The 17,294-nt window shown below is 38.9% G+C and overlaps 1 protein-coding gene across 8 annotated transcripts in view; it reads right to left on the bottom strand.

The window, feature by feature from the left end:
- CYRIB (CYFIP related Rac1 interactor B) overlaps window positions 1-17,294 on the bottom strand; it is a 154,368-nt gene that overhangs the window by 47,956 nt on the left and 89,118 nt on the right. For 4 of the 8 annotated variants that reach the window (XM_043539096.1, XM_037892011.2, XM_043539099.1 and 1 more), the window contains exon 3: window positions 13,215-13,251. The exons of 3 other annotated variants lie outside the window; for them this stretch is intronic. The gene's annotated coding sequence lies outside the window, so the exon portion shown is untranslated. The remainder of the gene's footprint in view (window positions 1-13,214; window positions 13,252-17,294) is intronic. One more of the 8 variants, XM_043539097.1, reaches the window with a different exon arrangement.

The following is a 17,294-nucleotide window of genomic DNA, read 5'->3' as shown; positions in this document are numbered from 1 at the left end:
ACCTGGAAATATTGACAAGGTGGTTTCAAAATGCCTGAGGTTCTAACTGTTCATAATATCTGTAATCAAATCTTAGCCAAGCCAGAACTGGTCACTTCTGAAACAGGATGTACCAGCCATGCCTGTTCATAAGTAGATTTGGAAAGATTAGATTTTTATCAGTAAGTATCAGTAAACATCGATTTCACCATACACTCACAAACAAAAAAATTTCCATTGATAACTACTGAAATTTACAGATAGGCAAAGTTAGAAAGATGCTACTTGAGAATTTAGTTTGATTTAAGAGTATTTAGACGTGATATTGACAACTTGTGTTTTAAAAGTTGCAAAATTTAACATTTTGAATCTCAACATGTCTTCATTAAATAATTGTCTGACCCCCCCCCCCATAATTTCCCACAACTCTGAAAATGTAAAATCTATAAAAAGTAAAAAAAAAAAATAATAATAAGCTTTGAACCCATAATTTTGCACAAGTCAGAAAATTTTAATTGATAAAAATTGAAAAAAAAGCTTAAAAATGAACATATTACCCATCAAAATTATTTTAAAAAACTTAAAATTGAATTCTGCCAAGCCTATCCATACAAGATACTGTGTCATCACTGAACTGTACTTTTTTTTTTTTTTTTAAATAGCAATTGCAGAAAAGCCAGTCTTGCAGAGCCATGTAGTGCTGAAAGGCATCAAAAGTTTCAGAGCTCTGTCCATTATCAGGCTAACTCCTCTCTCATTCTAAGCAAAAAGTCACTGAGCTGCACTTTGTTGAATTTGAGCTTGGGTCCACCATCATATGACAGTTCAATCAACTCTTTCTTTTCCTCAGCTGAGAACCCACCTGGCAAGGTGTCTTCTATTTAAAATGGGTCTCTGATCCTTACCTGGGCACCAGGCAACTTGAGCTCCAAGCTGCTCTTATTCCCAGTTCCCCTCCAGTTCCCTCTGAGCCAGAGAGCTCTGCCAGTCCCACTGCAGGCCCTGGAATCCCTGGAAAGTCTTTCTTATTAGTCTCCTCAGGTGCTGATCTCAACTCCTTCCCCTGGACTCAGGGGCCCCACAGCCCTCCAGTTTGGGCTACATTGTGATTCTAGCAGGCTTCCATCGCAGGGAGCCTCTCTCCTGACTCAGTGCTCCCCTGATATTGTCCTCTCCAAGCTGTCTGCCTCCCTCCTCCTCCTGGGAATCACCTAACAACTGGGTTCTATATTAAGAAGGTAGCTACCTGATTAACAGCTGGCCCATTTTCCAGCTAGTCTGCTGCTCCCTTGAAGCAGATCTCTGTTTCTATAAAAGGGGCTATATATCATGGAACAGGGATTAGCTGGCCCTGAGTTCCACTACTCCTTAAAGGGGACAGTCATAGTGTACCACTTCCAACAAGCTTAGGTCTCACAGTTTGGGGACTGCAAATGTATAGCGTAACTGTCATACTGTGCGTGAAGGTTTGCAACACCAAGTTTTTGAGTACAGGTAAGGACGTTATACAGGCCAGTATGATGGCTCTGGGCTAATCATGTGATTTGGGGACCAGGTTCCTTGAATCTGTAGGTGCTCCAAATGAGCTCTCCAACCTGTCCCTTGGGTTCTAAACACTAAGCCAGCTCTGCAATATGTTGTGGTATTAAGACCCTCTAGTCTGTCTGACATTTCACCAGATAACAGACTGGTCTGAGCCAGTGCTGAAAGTCTGGCAAGTGGCATTAAATCATGTACATGAATGCCAGCATGTGGCCTAGCAGTGCAAGATATGTTCATATTGTTGTAGCTGGTTATTATAACTAGAGCATGAGTGAAAGCTTGTAATGACTGGAACCGGTTCTTGGACAGGTATTCTTTTTCAGATCTGGAGTCAATCAAGGATCCTATGAACTCTATCATATGTGCTGGGGTAAATGATTATTTTCACAGTTCTCTAGAAAGCCCAGCTGGGTGAAAAGGGATAGACCACATTATAAGTTTGTTGCTGCCTCTCACTATGCTGTACCTGTCATCTGTCAGTCATCGATGTATGGGCAAATGCGGACTGCTACCACGGCAAGGCATTTCATGAAGACCCTCTGTGCTGTTGAGAATCCAAATGGCAGTGCCTTGTACTGGTAATGATTTGACTCCACTGTGATACCCAAGTACTACCTGCATGCTAGATGGATGGCTACATGGTATCAAGCATCCTTCGAGAGCCACAAATTAGTCTTGAACTTGACAGGAACAGAAAGATTGAGGCAACTGCTACCATCCTGAATCTGAGTTGGTATATACATTTGTTCAGTCTCTTCAAGTCTAGGGTAGGATAAAGACTCCCCATTTGTACTTTGGAGGAATATACTAATGGAGTAAATACTGCTCCATATTTCTGTGAAATCTCTTCTACAGCTCCTAGACAAAGTAACAAGGACACTTTTTGTAATAGGCTTTTGAGGGAAGGGAGATATGTGTGGAAGTGAATAGGATAAGAAGTTACTCACCTTGTGCAGTAACGATGGTTTGAGATGTGTGTCCCTATGGCTGCTACACTGTAGGTATATTTGTTCCCCCACACCTCTGATTGCACATTTCAGGTGTTCAAAGGGTAGTCCAGTTAGGGTTTTTAGAACTAGACTGTGGTCCAGTGTTGGAGTTGGGTGTCTGGTGTGCAGGAATAGTTTTCCTATTCCCTTGAGGAATCTTCATGTTGTTGAATGGGTGAATACCAAATATCCATCCACTTGCTGGTAGAAGGCCGTTGTGGCCCAAGATGTACTTGGAGTGAGCTAAGAGAGAGACCAGCCCTTTTAACATCTAGTATATAATTTAGGCTCAAGGGAAGGGAGGAAGATGTTAGAGCAACTTGTTTGGAATTGCACCAAATTTGGAATCAATTCCACTTTTGCAGGTAAGTGCAATGAGTCATCGATTTCCTACAGTGGAGTAACATTTCCTTCACCTCCTTGGAGCAGCAGCTCTCTCTGTACGGGAACTATAAGGAGCTAGGCCTGAAGCCAGAGGATCTGTAAGTTGGGGTGATGGAGCTGTCCATTGTTTAGGAAGAGTAGGTGAGGAATGGGTTGAAGAAGAATTGGAGGACACATTGCTATGTCATGCTTGGGTACCACACCTGTCTCGGTAATGTGGGTGCAATCAGTATAACTCTTGATTTTTCCTGACTTATTAATAGGACCTTCAAGATCAGAGGGGACGGAGGAAAAGCATATAGCAGCTCTCTGCCCCACTGAAGGAGGAAAGTCTCTCTTAGGAACAGTTTCCCCAGTCTGGCTCTGGAGCAGTAGTGGGGACATTTCTTGTTCCGGTAAGTAGCAAGCAGGTCTCTTGTTGGGGTTCCCCATCAACTGAATATGTTGTGAAGCACTGCTGGGTTAATTTCCCATTCATGATCACGCTCAGTCCCCAGAATCACCGGGGTGTTCACCTCCAGCTTCCCTCTCAGCCCCACGGATGTTCCAGCAAGGAGTCAGACAGTGACCAACATGACAACCTCTCTCTGACCTCACACCTCTAGCTGCCTACTTCCAGTTATTTTTACCGATTTAATTCACAAACTTAACTCAATATTAGTGAAAACTGAAGTTCTTATTTTTTATAAGATCTCCTCAGCATTACTGTAGAACCTCAGAGTTATGAGCTGACCAATCAACCACACACCTCATTTGGAACCGGAAGTACACCATTAGGCAGCAGCAGACACACACACACAAAAAGGGGGAAAGCAGTTAAATGTAAAAAGAGTAGTTAAATGTCAACTACTAAAAAAAATTAAGGTGAAGTTTAAAAAAGATTTGACAAGGTAAGGAAACTGTTTCTGTGCTTTTTTCATTTAAATTAATATGGTCAAAAGCAGCATTTTTCTTCTGCATAGTAAAGTTTCAAAGCTGTATTAAGTTAATGTTCAGTTCTAACTTCTGAAAGATCATAATGTTTTGTTCAAAGTTATGAACAACCTCCATTCCTGAGATATTTGTAACTCTGAGATTCTACTGTACTTTTTTCTGTTGCCACAAATGTAGCAAGATAAAGCTAGAGAGAAAATAAATGCTACTACCAATCACTCAGCCCACAAAACTCTGACTATCCCTGTGAAGCTGCCCATAATCCCTTCTGGCACTCAAGGTATTTTCGCCAATGCTCAGGCCACGTGGAACAAGTTGTGGGAAACAGAAGGGCTAGCCAAGAAAATGGTTTCAAACTTGACCTACTTTCAAAAAAAATAAGACATATGGAATGCCACATTTGATTACAATGATTTGGCCCATTACAGCCTTATGGGGCTGTCTGATGCTGAGTGCAGTGTCAAGATCAGACAAGCAGAAAGCAAAGGCATATTTTCAAAACAAAACTCGCACGCATGCCCTTCATGCTGAAAACACCCCTGACAGATTTCAGTTTTTTACTGAAATCCAGAGGAAATTTAATATAAGTACATGACGTAACCAAATTCCCGAGCACTATAGACCAATTCCCTGAGGGGAACTGTACATTAAAGTACTTTGCTCCCAACTGGTGAACAACAAAATATATGCTCAATGAATGATAAAACCCTTTTTAGTATTTATGTAAGAAAATATGAGAATCAAGAATGGCGCCAAATGTAAAAGATGTGAGGTATAAAATTGCCATACTTTTAACTCAGATAATGTACAAATACAGGAAGATACATTTGTAACCAATGAGGCTGTTTGTTTAAAGAATAAATCAACTCATCTTTGTAGAGGTAAAATAGAAAATACTAAAATATTCCTGTGATGGTTTATTATTTGCATTTAAATGCACATTAACATTGACAGCTATGATGTTTAAAATCAATAGCAATATTCAATATATTTAAGGTCTTGCGCTTAATTACAAACAGTTACCTTAAATCCAGGCTCTGTACACTAGTTGAGCTTCCTCTCCCAAACCTCAGACATGCAAGAATACATACCATTAAAAACATGAAAACAATTTATTTTCTTTGTGGGGAACTGGATCCTATGGAAGTTTTTAAGTCAGGCAAGCATTTGTAACTGATTTCAGAGTGGAAGCTGTGTTAGTCTGTATCAGCAAAAAGAACGAGGAGTACTTGTGGCACCTTAGAGACCAACAAATTTATTTGATCATAAGCTTTTGTGGGCTAAAACCCACTTCATCGGATGCATGCAGTGGAAAATACAGTAGGAAGAGATATAAATATAGATACATACACACACACAGAACATGAAAAATTGGGTGTTGCCATACACACTAAAACAAGAGTGATCAATTAAGGTGAGCTATTATTAGCAGGAGAATTCTCCTGCTAATAGCTCACCTTAATTGATCACTCTCATTATAGTGTGTATGGCAACACCCATTTTTTCATGTTCTCTGTGTGTGTATGTATATATATATCTTCCTACTGTATTTTCCCTGCATGCATCCAATGAAGTAGGTTTTAGCCCACGAAAGCTTATGCTCAAATAAATTTGTTAGTCTCTATTTGTAACTGAGAATCCCCTCATCCCTTCAGCATGCTGTTTGTTTGGCCTCTGAAAAAACAGCATGCTACCAGTCGGAAAGACACACTCCACAACATCACATACGTGATAGACCACCCATATCACAATAAAAATGCAGAGATTGACAGACAAGAGTCAAGCTGGAAATCAATTTGGCAACTCTGTCTTTTAAGGCACGCTGAACATGTTTTTATTTGAATGTATCACAAAGAGATAACCAGCTCTTCCCTGCTTAATGAATTACAGTTATTTTCTGAATATATGATGTCCCAGAATTAGATTAGTCAGATAATGGTCTGAGCATGACATCGGAAAATAGCTACCCAATTGGTTTGAATTATTTGCTTTCTTCCCTCATGAAATATACAGTTTGTGACTGGAGGGAAGAGGAAATGGGAAGTTGAGGTTATACTCTGAAGCTTCACCACCAATACTGTGGAATTCAGAGGCTCTAGATACATTCAGCCTTCAAGGCAGATGGCAGGCTCCAGGAATGCAGAGAGGTTTGTAACCAATGATACTAGAGTTAATCCTTTCACAGAAAGCGTCCAGAAAGATCTTAATATTTTACTTGGCTCTGAATGTAGTCCGCATTACTGTCCTATCTCCATAGTTATTTTTTCCCCCTCCAATGGAGCCATATGAAGGAACAGAAATACTAAGAAGTGTAACCATCTCCATCTATTGAAACATGCTGAATCCTAGTATTATAGATGTTACCTAATGAAGTCCACCTAAGGGATCTAAGGATCTAATGTTATAACTCAGGGACTGTATTGTGCAAACAAGCCTTAATGTCCAGCTTGGAAAGGATTATTCCAATAGATTTTTACTTGAAATCTAGCAGCTATTCAGACACTTGTACAAGCTTATAAATAACCTGCTCAACTGCTCATTGAGAACGCTCAATCTACAGACTGAGTGGAAAAAAACACAGCCCTATTAATGTTTATAGGTACTACTAATTTAGACTGCGTAACAACTCAACAACAGAGATGCAGGTTTAAAATCCAATGACAAAACAGCTGTGGTGGAATTTTTATTTATTTTTTAACACAGGAAAGATGTAAATTTAGAGTTATGGACATTTACTTATTTCAGTGTATGATTCAAATTAAAGAATGGAAACTACCATGAATTTCATATGAACAACTCAGAAATCGATTTGTGCTTTAGCTATTTAACACACAAATTACTTAGAGCACATTTTACTGTTTAATATTCTTACCATCAAATTTAAGTTTTGTGCATTCTTTTCCACGACTGACATCTAGTGGTGGCTCTTAAAAGAGCCACTTCAAGAACTCCATAATAGTTTTCACACAGACCAGTTTTATCTTGGAACAATATTCTACTAAACTACGTTTTTCCATAAGTGGCCCTTCAATTCTGCAGTTGGAATAGTTCATGCATTGTTCTTTGATAAGAAAAATATTGCATTAACTGAAATTAATCAGTAATGGAATAAATGTAGATTAAGTCTTCCAGCAACTATAATAGGGTTCAAAAAAGAACTAGATAAGTTCATGGATGATGGGTCCATCAATGGCGTCCCTAGCCTCTGTTTCCCAGAAGCTGGGAATAGGTGACAGGATGGATCACTTGATGATTACCTGTTCTGTTCATTCCCATTCCTATTTGGGCATCTGGCATTGGCCACTGTCGGAAGACAGGATACTGGGCTAGATGGACCTTTGGTCTGTCCTAGTATGGCCATTCTTATGTTCTGTTCAAATTGTTATCTACTTGGAGGGTCCTTCATAAGCAGTTTGACATCAGATTATAGGACTGCACAGCTGAGCGGTTCTTTATTAATATCTGAGCTGTGAATAAGTTGCCTTCTAATTTCAGAGGAAAGTAAAACACCTGTTTTTACTTAAGAAACTATTTTAATGGAGTGATATTTTTTAAAGTTGTATCAATAGTCTCTCCTGTGGCAGAGTTTAGGGGTTCAAATCACAGGACTTTCTTCCCAGGATCTCATCATTTGCCAGAGGAAATGGCTTAGTGAGCAAATCAACACCTAGATTCCCTGAAATCATAGTTTCAAAGTTTTGGCAGGATTGATTCCACCCCCTTCATTTTAAAAGAAAAATGGATCATCATGTTATTTTTTTGTATGAATCACTGATGAGACCTTGAGCTGAATACGGTCTATTCTGTGTAGACACTAAAGATTCTTTTCAGAGTAACAGCCGTGTTAGTCTGTATTCGCAAAAAGAAAAGGAGTACTTGTGGCACCTTAGAGACTAAGCAATTTATTTGAGCATAAGCTTTCGTGAGCTACAGCTCACTTCATCGGATGCATACTGTGGAAAGTGTAGAAGATCTTTTTATACACACAAAGCATGAAAAAATACCTTCCCCCACCCCACTCTCCTGCTGGTAATAGCTTATCTAAAGTGATCACTCTCCTTACAATGTGTATGATAATCAGGTTGGGTCATTATCATACACATTGTAAGGAGAGTGATCACTTTAGATAAGCTATTACCAGCAGGAGAGTGGGGTGGGGGGAGGTATTTTTTCATGCTTTGTGTGTATAAAAAGATCTTCTACACTTTCCACAGTATGCATCCGATGAAGTGAGCTGTAGCTCACGAAAGCTTATGCTCAAATAAATTGGTTAGTCTCTAAGGTGCCACAAGTACTCCTTTTCTTTTTACTAAAGATTCTGTGGAACTTTCTTCAAGAATTGGAGGCCCTGTGGAAGACCTCATGTACACAGGGAAACCGGCCAGCATAGATGTTGAAAGAATAAGAAAAGTTCATCCTGTGGACACTACTGCAGAATAGAAGTCACTTTTATTCTGGAATAATTACTATGCTTTGTGAACTGACTTACCCACAGCCAAAAACTGGGTGCAGTTCATCTTGGAGTGTGTAAGTCCAGGGTTAATACAGACTTGACTATTAACAATGTGCTTTTCCTTTTCATAAGGACACAAGCTAAAGGATGTACTCTTTATCTTACCTCCAGATCTCTTTGTTTGTTAGATGTTCCAAGCACACATTTTGCATTTAATTTTATATTTGCATCATGATTATGTAAAATATTTCTAAGTTGTATTTTTTTTAAGATGAAAAAGTTATTCGCCAGTCCTTATTAAGTTAAACAGTTTGTACTAAAAGTTAACAGATATAAATAATTCTTAGAATTAATGAATGGAAAAAAGGAAACAATTTTTCAAAGTTGAGTTCAATGCCCAGGTCAATGCCCAATCTAATAATATTACACCACCAATCTTAGTTACAGTATATTTACATTCAATTGCAAGCAGGTTTCAATCTTTCATCTAAAAATTATCTTGTAGTACTTCATCTCCACCTGTAGAGGTCATTCATTTACAACTTGACCTTGCAGATCAAGGGAAATATTCATCACAACTTCAGAGAAACAATTATCATAGTAGATTTTTCTCTGCATATCCCCAGGCATGCAGTTCCTCTTCTTCTGCACTTTACACTGTGACAACCAAGATCCTCAAACCTTAATCACTGGTACCACCTTGTGACATTAATATATTTGTTTCCTTTCAGAGACGCTTAAAATTTCTTCATTCTATTAGTGTTTTACACAGTCATGGGAAAGGTAACAAGAAATTCACGTAAATAAAGCTGCAAGACATTAAAAATTTCGCAAGGTGCTTTGGATGGCTCCTTGATTTAGACCGGGATACAGACCTTCACTCTTGATCCAGATCAGGTTAATAGCCAATGAGATAAATCATTACCTCAGGCCTGTTCAGTAGATTATTTGAAATAAATTGATGGGTTTAGTATATTTTCTAAGGGATGGGTGTCCAATGTTATAGAGCTCACACTACATACTTGGTAGATACAGCTATAGTGTTAGCCAAAAGGCCATACATTAAGTGATTAAGAATACCTTCTTCACTCTTAGAAGTGACACCTCCACAAAAGGGGTGAGGTGGGAAAGCTTGCCTTTTCTGTGGCTAAATTTTGTAATTCTCAGTGCAAGGATTGTCTTACGCTCCTTATAAAGTGTTATGCATATTTATTGTGTTTTACAGCAGCAATACAGGATTTTCTATTTCAGGGCTGTCAGTCTAGCACCTTTATTGAGCACTAAGCACCCCTTAAAAAAAACCAAACACTTTCACATCATAGATTTATCCATTTAAAGTTTCAAAACGTACAAGTCTTTTTGCCTCAATACATCATTTAAAAAAATATTTCAAATATTTTCACTCTGAGGTCTATTATCTATTGATTTATTGCATTTTTGGTGTGAATTTCACTTATCTAGAGGAGAGGAGTCATTTAATAACTTTTATTCCAATCATACCTTCTTGGAATCAGCAAAACTCCCAGTAGACTTAACTTTATTTCCCCACCCAAATGCTAGTCTAAGTGCCCAGCTATCCTGATGCTAGATTGTGACCTGAACATTCATATTGCTTCAGTTAATATAAAATATTTGTTATTCGAACACTGGAAAGTACATGAAGGTCTCTGTCCATAATGGCTCACTAATCCTGTCATCTGATCAAGTAATGCAAACAATGTGTTGTTTCTATGCACTGTAGCTAGAGAAAAAGTATTAGATAAAACTACAGCAAAACAGAAGATTCTTCAAAATAAACGGAAACCCTTAGTTCACTCTAACCACCACAAACCATCACAGATCAAAATGGTCATGACTGTGATAATTATCAATAATTACCTATTTAATTATGTAAATGCCTATTTCCATATTCTAGCTCCCAGTCCTCAGGTTTGTTTTGCATATCAGCCAGTAAAGATGACACATTCAGTATTTGAAAGATATAAAGTTGTTTTTCTATACATTTAACTATCAACCTATGAGAGTTAACTAGGGAAATACACAGGACAGCTCCAAGGAAAGAGCACTTCAGTTCAATTTTGGTATTGGAAGTCCATCAGATTGAGCTGTAGGGGATCTCCATTTCCAGAATACCTATTGAGTGCAGTCCCATTTGTTTGGCAGAATTTGGATGAGACTGAGCCAATACATCATGATAGATTCCAGCTATGTTAACTGTTGACAGAGGCAGCAGGTTACTTTTGGCTCCTGGGAGGATATTACTTCCATTCCCAAAGTCAAAATTGGAGATTTTCAAACACTAAAATAGCTGCCACAAATCTTTGGGGGACTCAATATGAGGATTTTGAGGATCAGACTTTTTGCATCCATAAATAGGGCAAAAGCTAGAGGGACAACAGCGATCCTTTAAAATGTTGGCCCAACAGTGCTCCACTTTTTAAATTTGGGTTGCAGCTCTAAAAGAAAGACTCCATCTCCAAAGGAAGCCAGTGTTTTATTGATTAAAATAGATGAAAACTTTGAAAAAGAGTAGAATTAAATGGAAACAAACACTTGGACGTTCATATTTGTATTTTAGACTCTCAGGAAGGCAATTTATGTTCACATTTAGATCTTGCATAGGCTGTGTTTTTCCCCACTGTCATAACTGCCAAGATCAAGTATAGGCATTTTCACTTTCTGTTATCTTCAGTTGACAAGAAGATAGTTATTGGCTAATACTATAGGTATTAACTTGCCTCATTATAGTTTGAGAGGTTTTGTTCTTGATTTGGTATGGCAGCTCACTTGCTAGGAGTCTGGTCCTTGAACTGTGCCAAGTCACTACCATAAGGGGCAGTTTATACCACTTCTTCTGTAAAAAACTTCTTTATGTTTCCCTGCACACATTCTAAAGCAAACACTGAGAAAGTTCTCTTGACCTACATATATTACTATTTCCTCATAATCCTAAATTCCACCTACTTGTGATCTTGTAGACTATGAAAATATTCCCTGCTTTGGATATCTGATTTTTAGTGAGGAGACAGCCAATATCAGAACTGCCAGGAATCTCACTACAAAGCACTTAAAATTAGATTTATAGGTGTCAGTGAAAAATCAAACCTTCTTGTAAAAAAAATGTGAGACAAGTATGCAAACCCAAAAAGGTTTAACCACCTTTAGATGTGTGGACAATGTATATACATAAAAAGCTCTTTTCCATCAAGAGGAGAAGAGACTATAAAAGTCAACAACTGGAAAAAAAAAAAAAAGAAAAGCAGGAAGCTAGGCACAGATGAGTTACCAAATATGGTGTGAGAACACGCAGTTACTTGCATGGTCACACATTACTGAACTGAAGTCTCCCAAGAGTTGAGATGAACACTTAACATTTGAAATAAGCAGATATCTAAAAATTAGTTAAATTCCTCGCCATTACTATATTACACTGTGCACCAATCAATTATTTCACTAGTGACTATGTTTTTACAGTGTTACTAGTAAGAACTCTTAACTGAAGCTGAAGAATGGAAAGGAAAGATGGACTTATGGTTCAGGCACTGGACCAGGACCCAGGCAATCAAGGCAATTCCCAGCTTTGCTACAGACCTCCCATGTGACATTAAGAAAGTGACTTAAATCCCTCAGTGCCACACTTCTCTATATAGAACAATCTCATAAAATATGTTCCTATCCCCCTACATTCTTATTCCTTAAATAAGACAATTAGTTTAATTGGTAAAAAGAGACTTCTTGACACTACTCCCAACACTAATCAGACAGGACAGATGTAGGTAATTTCCCACCCCATGATTCAAACACTTTCTTGATGCTGCATCAAAACTAAGAGGTAAGGTTCATTCTTCTTCTATCCGGTGCCACTGGTATCTTCTTCAGCATCTCTAGTTAAGAGACAGCCAGCACTGCTGGGCCTCTGTGGGCACAACACCAGATAAACATGGAGGTACAATACAACTATGCTTTATGTGCTAACTTATATGACTGCAAGATAAAAAGCTAAAAAGATAGGGTATTTATAGTGCACACCCCATTTCACAGAATCTTAAAAAGGTGGTAAAGATGTTGCTTGTTTTGAAGGTAAAACATCTGGTCTAGGAAAGATCCTAAAGCAGATGCCACTGGAGCCACATTAAGAAAGCATTTTTAGTGTGTAGCAAAGATCTGAAGCAATTAGTTTTCTCTTTGTTTGGTCTTCCAAAGAGTTTAAGAAACACTGCCCTGGAAGGTCATTATTATTTTTAAAGGCTATCAATGATTTACATGCTCAGAGCCCATGTTTCTTTAAATGAAAGCCATTTTAATGAGCTTTCTTCAAGTTATCTTCTTATTCCTTCACTGTTATTAAGTTGAAGACTGTGTTAGGATATTGAAGGAGCAACGCAGAAGCAAAAGACTCCTTTATCTGTTTTCTCCTTGGCAAGATACTGTATAAAGTGCATCTTAATGAAAAAAATTAGTAGATCAAGCATATTTATACTCTCTCCTACCTTCTGAAGGTTAAAAGTAAGACAATGAATAAGTGAGAGAAAAGGTAGGTGGGGTAATATCTTTTATTGGACCAACTTCTGATGGTGGAAGATAAGAAGCTCAAAAGCTTGTATCTTCCATCTTCCACCATCAGAAGTTGGTCCAATAAAAGATATTCTTTCATCTACCCTGCGACCAACATGGTTGCAATAGCACTGCAAACAACCATTAATAAGTTTCTGTCATTCCTTTCTAGTCTGAAAATCTAAGTAATTCCCAATGAGCTTTGTACATTTCTAAAATCAAAGTAGCCAATTGGGGCTTTTCCTTCAAGATACAATTAATGCTAGCTTAACAATTTTCTTCCATTTGCTATCTTTTAAAAGCTTATAGTTTTAGTTCCCTTGGCCAATTCTCTCCCCATCAATGCACTTACACAGTGATAGAGAAGTTAAAATTCTTACCTACAGCCAGCGCTGCTCTCTGTTTTTGGACCCCCGTCTGTTAAAAAAAAAACATACATACATTATGAAATAATATATTTTCTGCACCTAGATTTTATAAAGCATTTTAATAAATATTAAAGCCTAAAAAAGCCTAAGTTTAAGATGTTTAACACACGCTACCTAGCTTTATAAGAATAATATATATCTGATCCACGGTACTGTTCTTTTGAAACTGATGAATGTATAGAACACCAATGGTGTGTAGTACTGAGACATTTTACAACGTTGGGAGTTTTTAATGAAGGGCTCAATACCACATGCTAGTTTGTTTCACTGATAGATATCAGAATAGATCAGGCAGTTCTGATTATTTTACAACTTGGTTTCAAAATTTATTTTTACAGGAGTTTGCTAGATTTAGTTTAGCCATTAGTACACATATCCCATCATTACATTAATCTCTAGGCTCTCAATACAAATAAAGGCAAAAGTTTTCAAATACTGTGAGAGACAGAAGCTTTAAAATACACTAAATATCTTCTGAAAATAGAACATCAGAAGGTCTGGCTCCGGTGCTCAGAACATGCTTCTTTTAGGAGTCTGCACCTCTGATAAATACATCAAAGGGTTACATCTGTGCAGTGAGGAAGGCCACATGGCTCCTGCACAGCTCTAGTCTGTGCTATATGTTACTTTCATCAATTATCAAACATTTTAGGGTTAATATAAAAAAGAAATACTACTAAAATGGTTTGAGCATTGGCCTGCTAAACCCAGGGTTGTGAGTTCAATCCTTGAGGGGGCCATTTAGGGAGCTGGGGCAAAAATTGGGGATTGGTCCTGCTTTGAGCAGGGGTTGGACTAGATGACCTCCTGAGGTCCCTTCCAACCCTGATATTCTATGATTCTATGTTAACAGCATGCTTCCTCAAAAGGAAGCAGGGAAATCCACTGAATCGAATGCAGCTCCCAAGCTAGACACTACAATATTTTCTACTGATAACAGTACCAAACAAGAAAACTCAGCAGGTACTGTAGCACCAGAAGAGCCAGGGATGGAGGGAGAAAGAGGAATCCGAGTTATCCTCCCCGCTTGGCAATACCCAGATCTGCGTGGATCATCAGATACTAATGATTTCAGACTACTTTTGTGCGTGTGCATGTGTACACACAGGCAGTGTTTAGTACAGTAGAGCCCTGATTCCTGACTGGGGACTCTTTGTATGTGAGTGCATCTACTTTCTCCTCTACTGAATGGCTATTGGCTCCTGCCCTCTTTCTTACAAATAATAACCAACATTAGCTGCTTCTTCCACTACCTCAGTTGAATATTCCATGTTAACTGCCTTTTGTATTCGAACAGGGATTCTCAGTCTGGAGGTCACAAAGAGGTTTAAGGGATCATGACAACCCTACCTTTCCTCTCTTTTTTTTTTTTTGTTTGTTTTTGTTTTAAATAAAAAACGTTTATAGCCTTCATGGTCACAGACATAACCTCAAAGCAGGAGCGAGCATAAACCAAAGTAGTGATATCTGTCTGTCTCTATGGACAATCTGAAATAATAGCTAAGACATGTGAACTGCCTGAATTGTTTCAGCCAGAGCTCTGTGGACTATGCAAATCTACAACAATGGAATTTGGCATTTTTCCAGTATAACTTAAAATCAGAACTTTTGCCACAGAATTTGCCAGTTTGCTGCAGCCAAGCATCTAACATTCTGTTTAGTCTCCCTGCTCTGCTGGGAACTGGCCTGCAGCTGCTTCTTGCTCCCCAGTTTTCTGCTTGAGGGTTAAATACATTGGACTATATATAGCATGTGCCCTACGCTATTCCATGAAGCCTGGCAGCAAGGCTAAGCTTAGCAAGCCGGTCAACTGACCGGCCAAATAATATCATCTGACCAATAACTAGCCCCCTATTTGACCACCTGTCAAATACTCCTGTAAGAATGTCCAGATGTAGGTGGTGGCATATCTTTCTGACTGCACCATGGTGCCATCTATTACCAAGCCTACTTCAATGTCTTGCTCAATACCCTTTATTATATGCTAATGCCACCTGTTGGGAAAAAGGTGAACCAACTGAAAGCTAAGCATCTTCTAGATGTGTCATGAAATCTTCTAGAACAATGGCATTATTTATTATGTATTTTTATATAATTAATGTACATGGCAGTTTTCAAAGCACAGTAAACAATTTAAAAATCACGCTTCTTGCCCCAAAGAAACTAACTCAGAAGGGAGTGGGAGGAGAGGAAGGTTCACAGTCATTAAACCCCCTCTCCCAACACAGAGAGGAAAAAATGTCCAAACGTTAAGCCTCTTCCTTAAACAAAACTATCACAGCTTTTAATTGCCCCAGCACCTCCCCCGCACTTTCAAAGCAAACAACCCACATTAAATGCCCATGTAAATAAACCACCACTCCACCCCTCAACAAATATCCCATTCATAACCTCCCTCCCGCCCACATATCATTAGAACCTGCAGGGCTGGACCAGGGGGGTTCTCAGCTGCTGATCCTCCGCATCACCATAGGAGGCTCAAGTTGAGCTCCCATGAGAGGACCCTGTGAGGTTGGGCTTGGCAGGAGGTACAGGCCAGCAGGACCTGAGTGGTGGCCCTCACAGCTCCCTGAGTGGTCAATTCCAGTACTTAAACAAGGAAGCCGTGAAGGGGAGCTTCCTGAGCAACAACACAGACTGCCTGCCTGTCTCTGCTCCAGACCCCTGGTTGTGATTAGTCTCCAGCTTCTGACCCTGGTTTGTCCTCACCTTTGTTCTTCGATTGCTGTCTGTAACCCGGCGCCTGATCCCAATCGCCTGGTAACCTGACCCTGCATGCCCCCCTACACCTGATCATCAGTTCACTCTCTGGCCTGTCTCAGACGCTGATATACCGGTACCTGACTCAACCTGGCTCCCAACTCCTGTCCCTACCACTAGATCTGACCACTCTTGTCCCGGTCATGACACATATCCTCAGCCAACTATTACTGATAATATGAAAAGTTCTATGCTAATGAGAGGACATCACATCTTGGCAGAGGAACCTCCCTTTCTATTCTGTTCCTCCTCCTCCCTTTCTATTCTGTTCCTCCTCCTCCTGCTTATGAGTCCATTGGTTTGCTATAGGGATGTCTGCCTCCCTTTCTCTTCATGTTATCTAGAAGTCTATAGGGGTCCTGGAAAGAAGGGGCAGCATATGTCCTAAAACACTGATTGGTTGGAATCTTCTGGGATAGCAGCAGTTAGAAATAGAACTGAATGGCTACTGGTTGATTGAAATACAAGAGATACTTCATAATCTAGAGAGCATCCCAGAAGTAGTGAGACATTAATAACAGTGACAATGAATTATACAGAGTCCAGGAAAGCCTAAATAAAAAAAATGTAAAAATCCATTAACTAGACATGGAAAAACTTAAAGCTAACTGCACATTTCTGTTCTTCTGAGTATGACACTCATGTAGACAGAATGGAGAAACACTTGCTGAATTTGTGTGATGTGTGTGTCCAGTCAAACCAAGAAATGGAAAATTAGTCTGCAACAAAATTTGTTTTCTTCTGTGCATTTCCCTACTTTGCTTTTGGCAGCAGCATCAGAAAGCATGGAGTCTTTTGATGAAAACAGTAATATGAGCAACAATTAAAGTGAAGCTAATTCCATTTCTTCATCTTTTAATACAAATTTTACTACTTCAACTGCTAGAGCATCAAAAACTCCTAATAAAAGTCTTCAGATGTTCATCAAATTGGTATTACGACGTTTTTGAACAGAATGTCCAATGACCAGAAAAACAAACCTGATTGTATGTTTGCTAGAGCTATTCATGCCAGCAATACATAATGCTGTATGGTTGAAAATCCTTATAGTCTAGAATTTTTTCATAAGTTGCATCCAATTTACAAAATGTCAAGTAGGAAATGGTTACAGGAAGTCTTCTGAATCTCAAAATGGATAATGTGAAAAAGAGTTGGTGTTCTTATTGCACAAGCTCCTCATGTGTCTTTAGTGTCTGATGGATGGTACGACATTCACTATGAGAACGTAATCAACTTCATGGTGGTAATTCCACAATCAATGCATAACTGAGT

This window comes from Chelonia mydas, chromosome 2 (assembly GCF_015237465.2).
Source record: "Chelonia mydas isolate rCheMyd1 chromosome 2, rCheMyd1.pri.v2, whole genome shotgun sequence".
Lineage (NCBI taxonomy): Eukaryota > Metazoa > Chordata > Testudines > Cheloniidae > Chelonia > Chelonia mydas.
The sequence above is the reverse complement of the archived record's forward strand: the minus strand, read 5'-3'. Positions and strand labels throughout refer to the sequence as shown.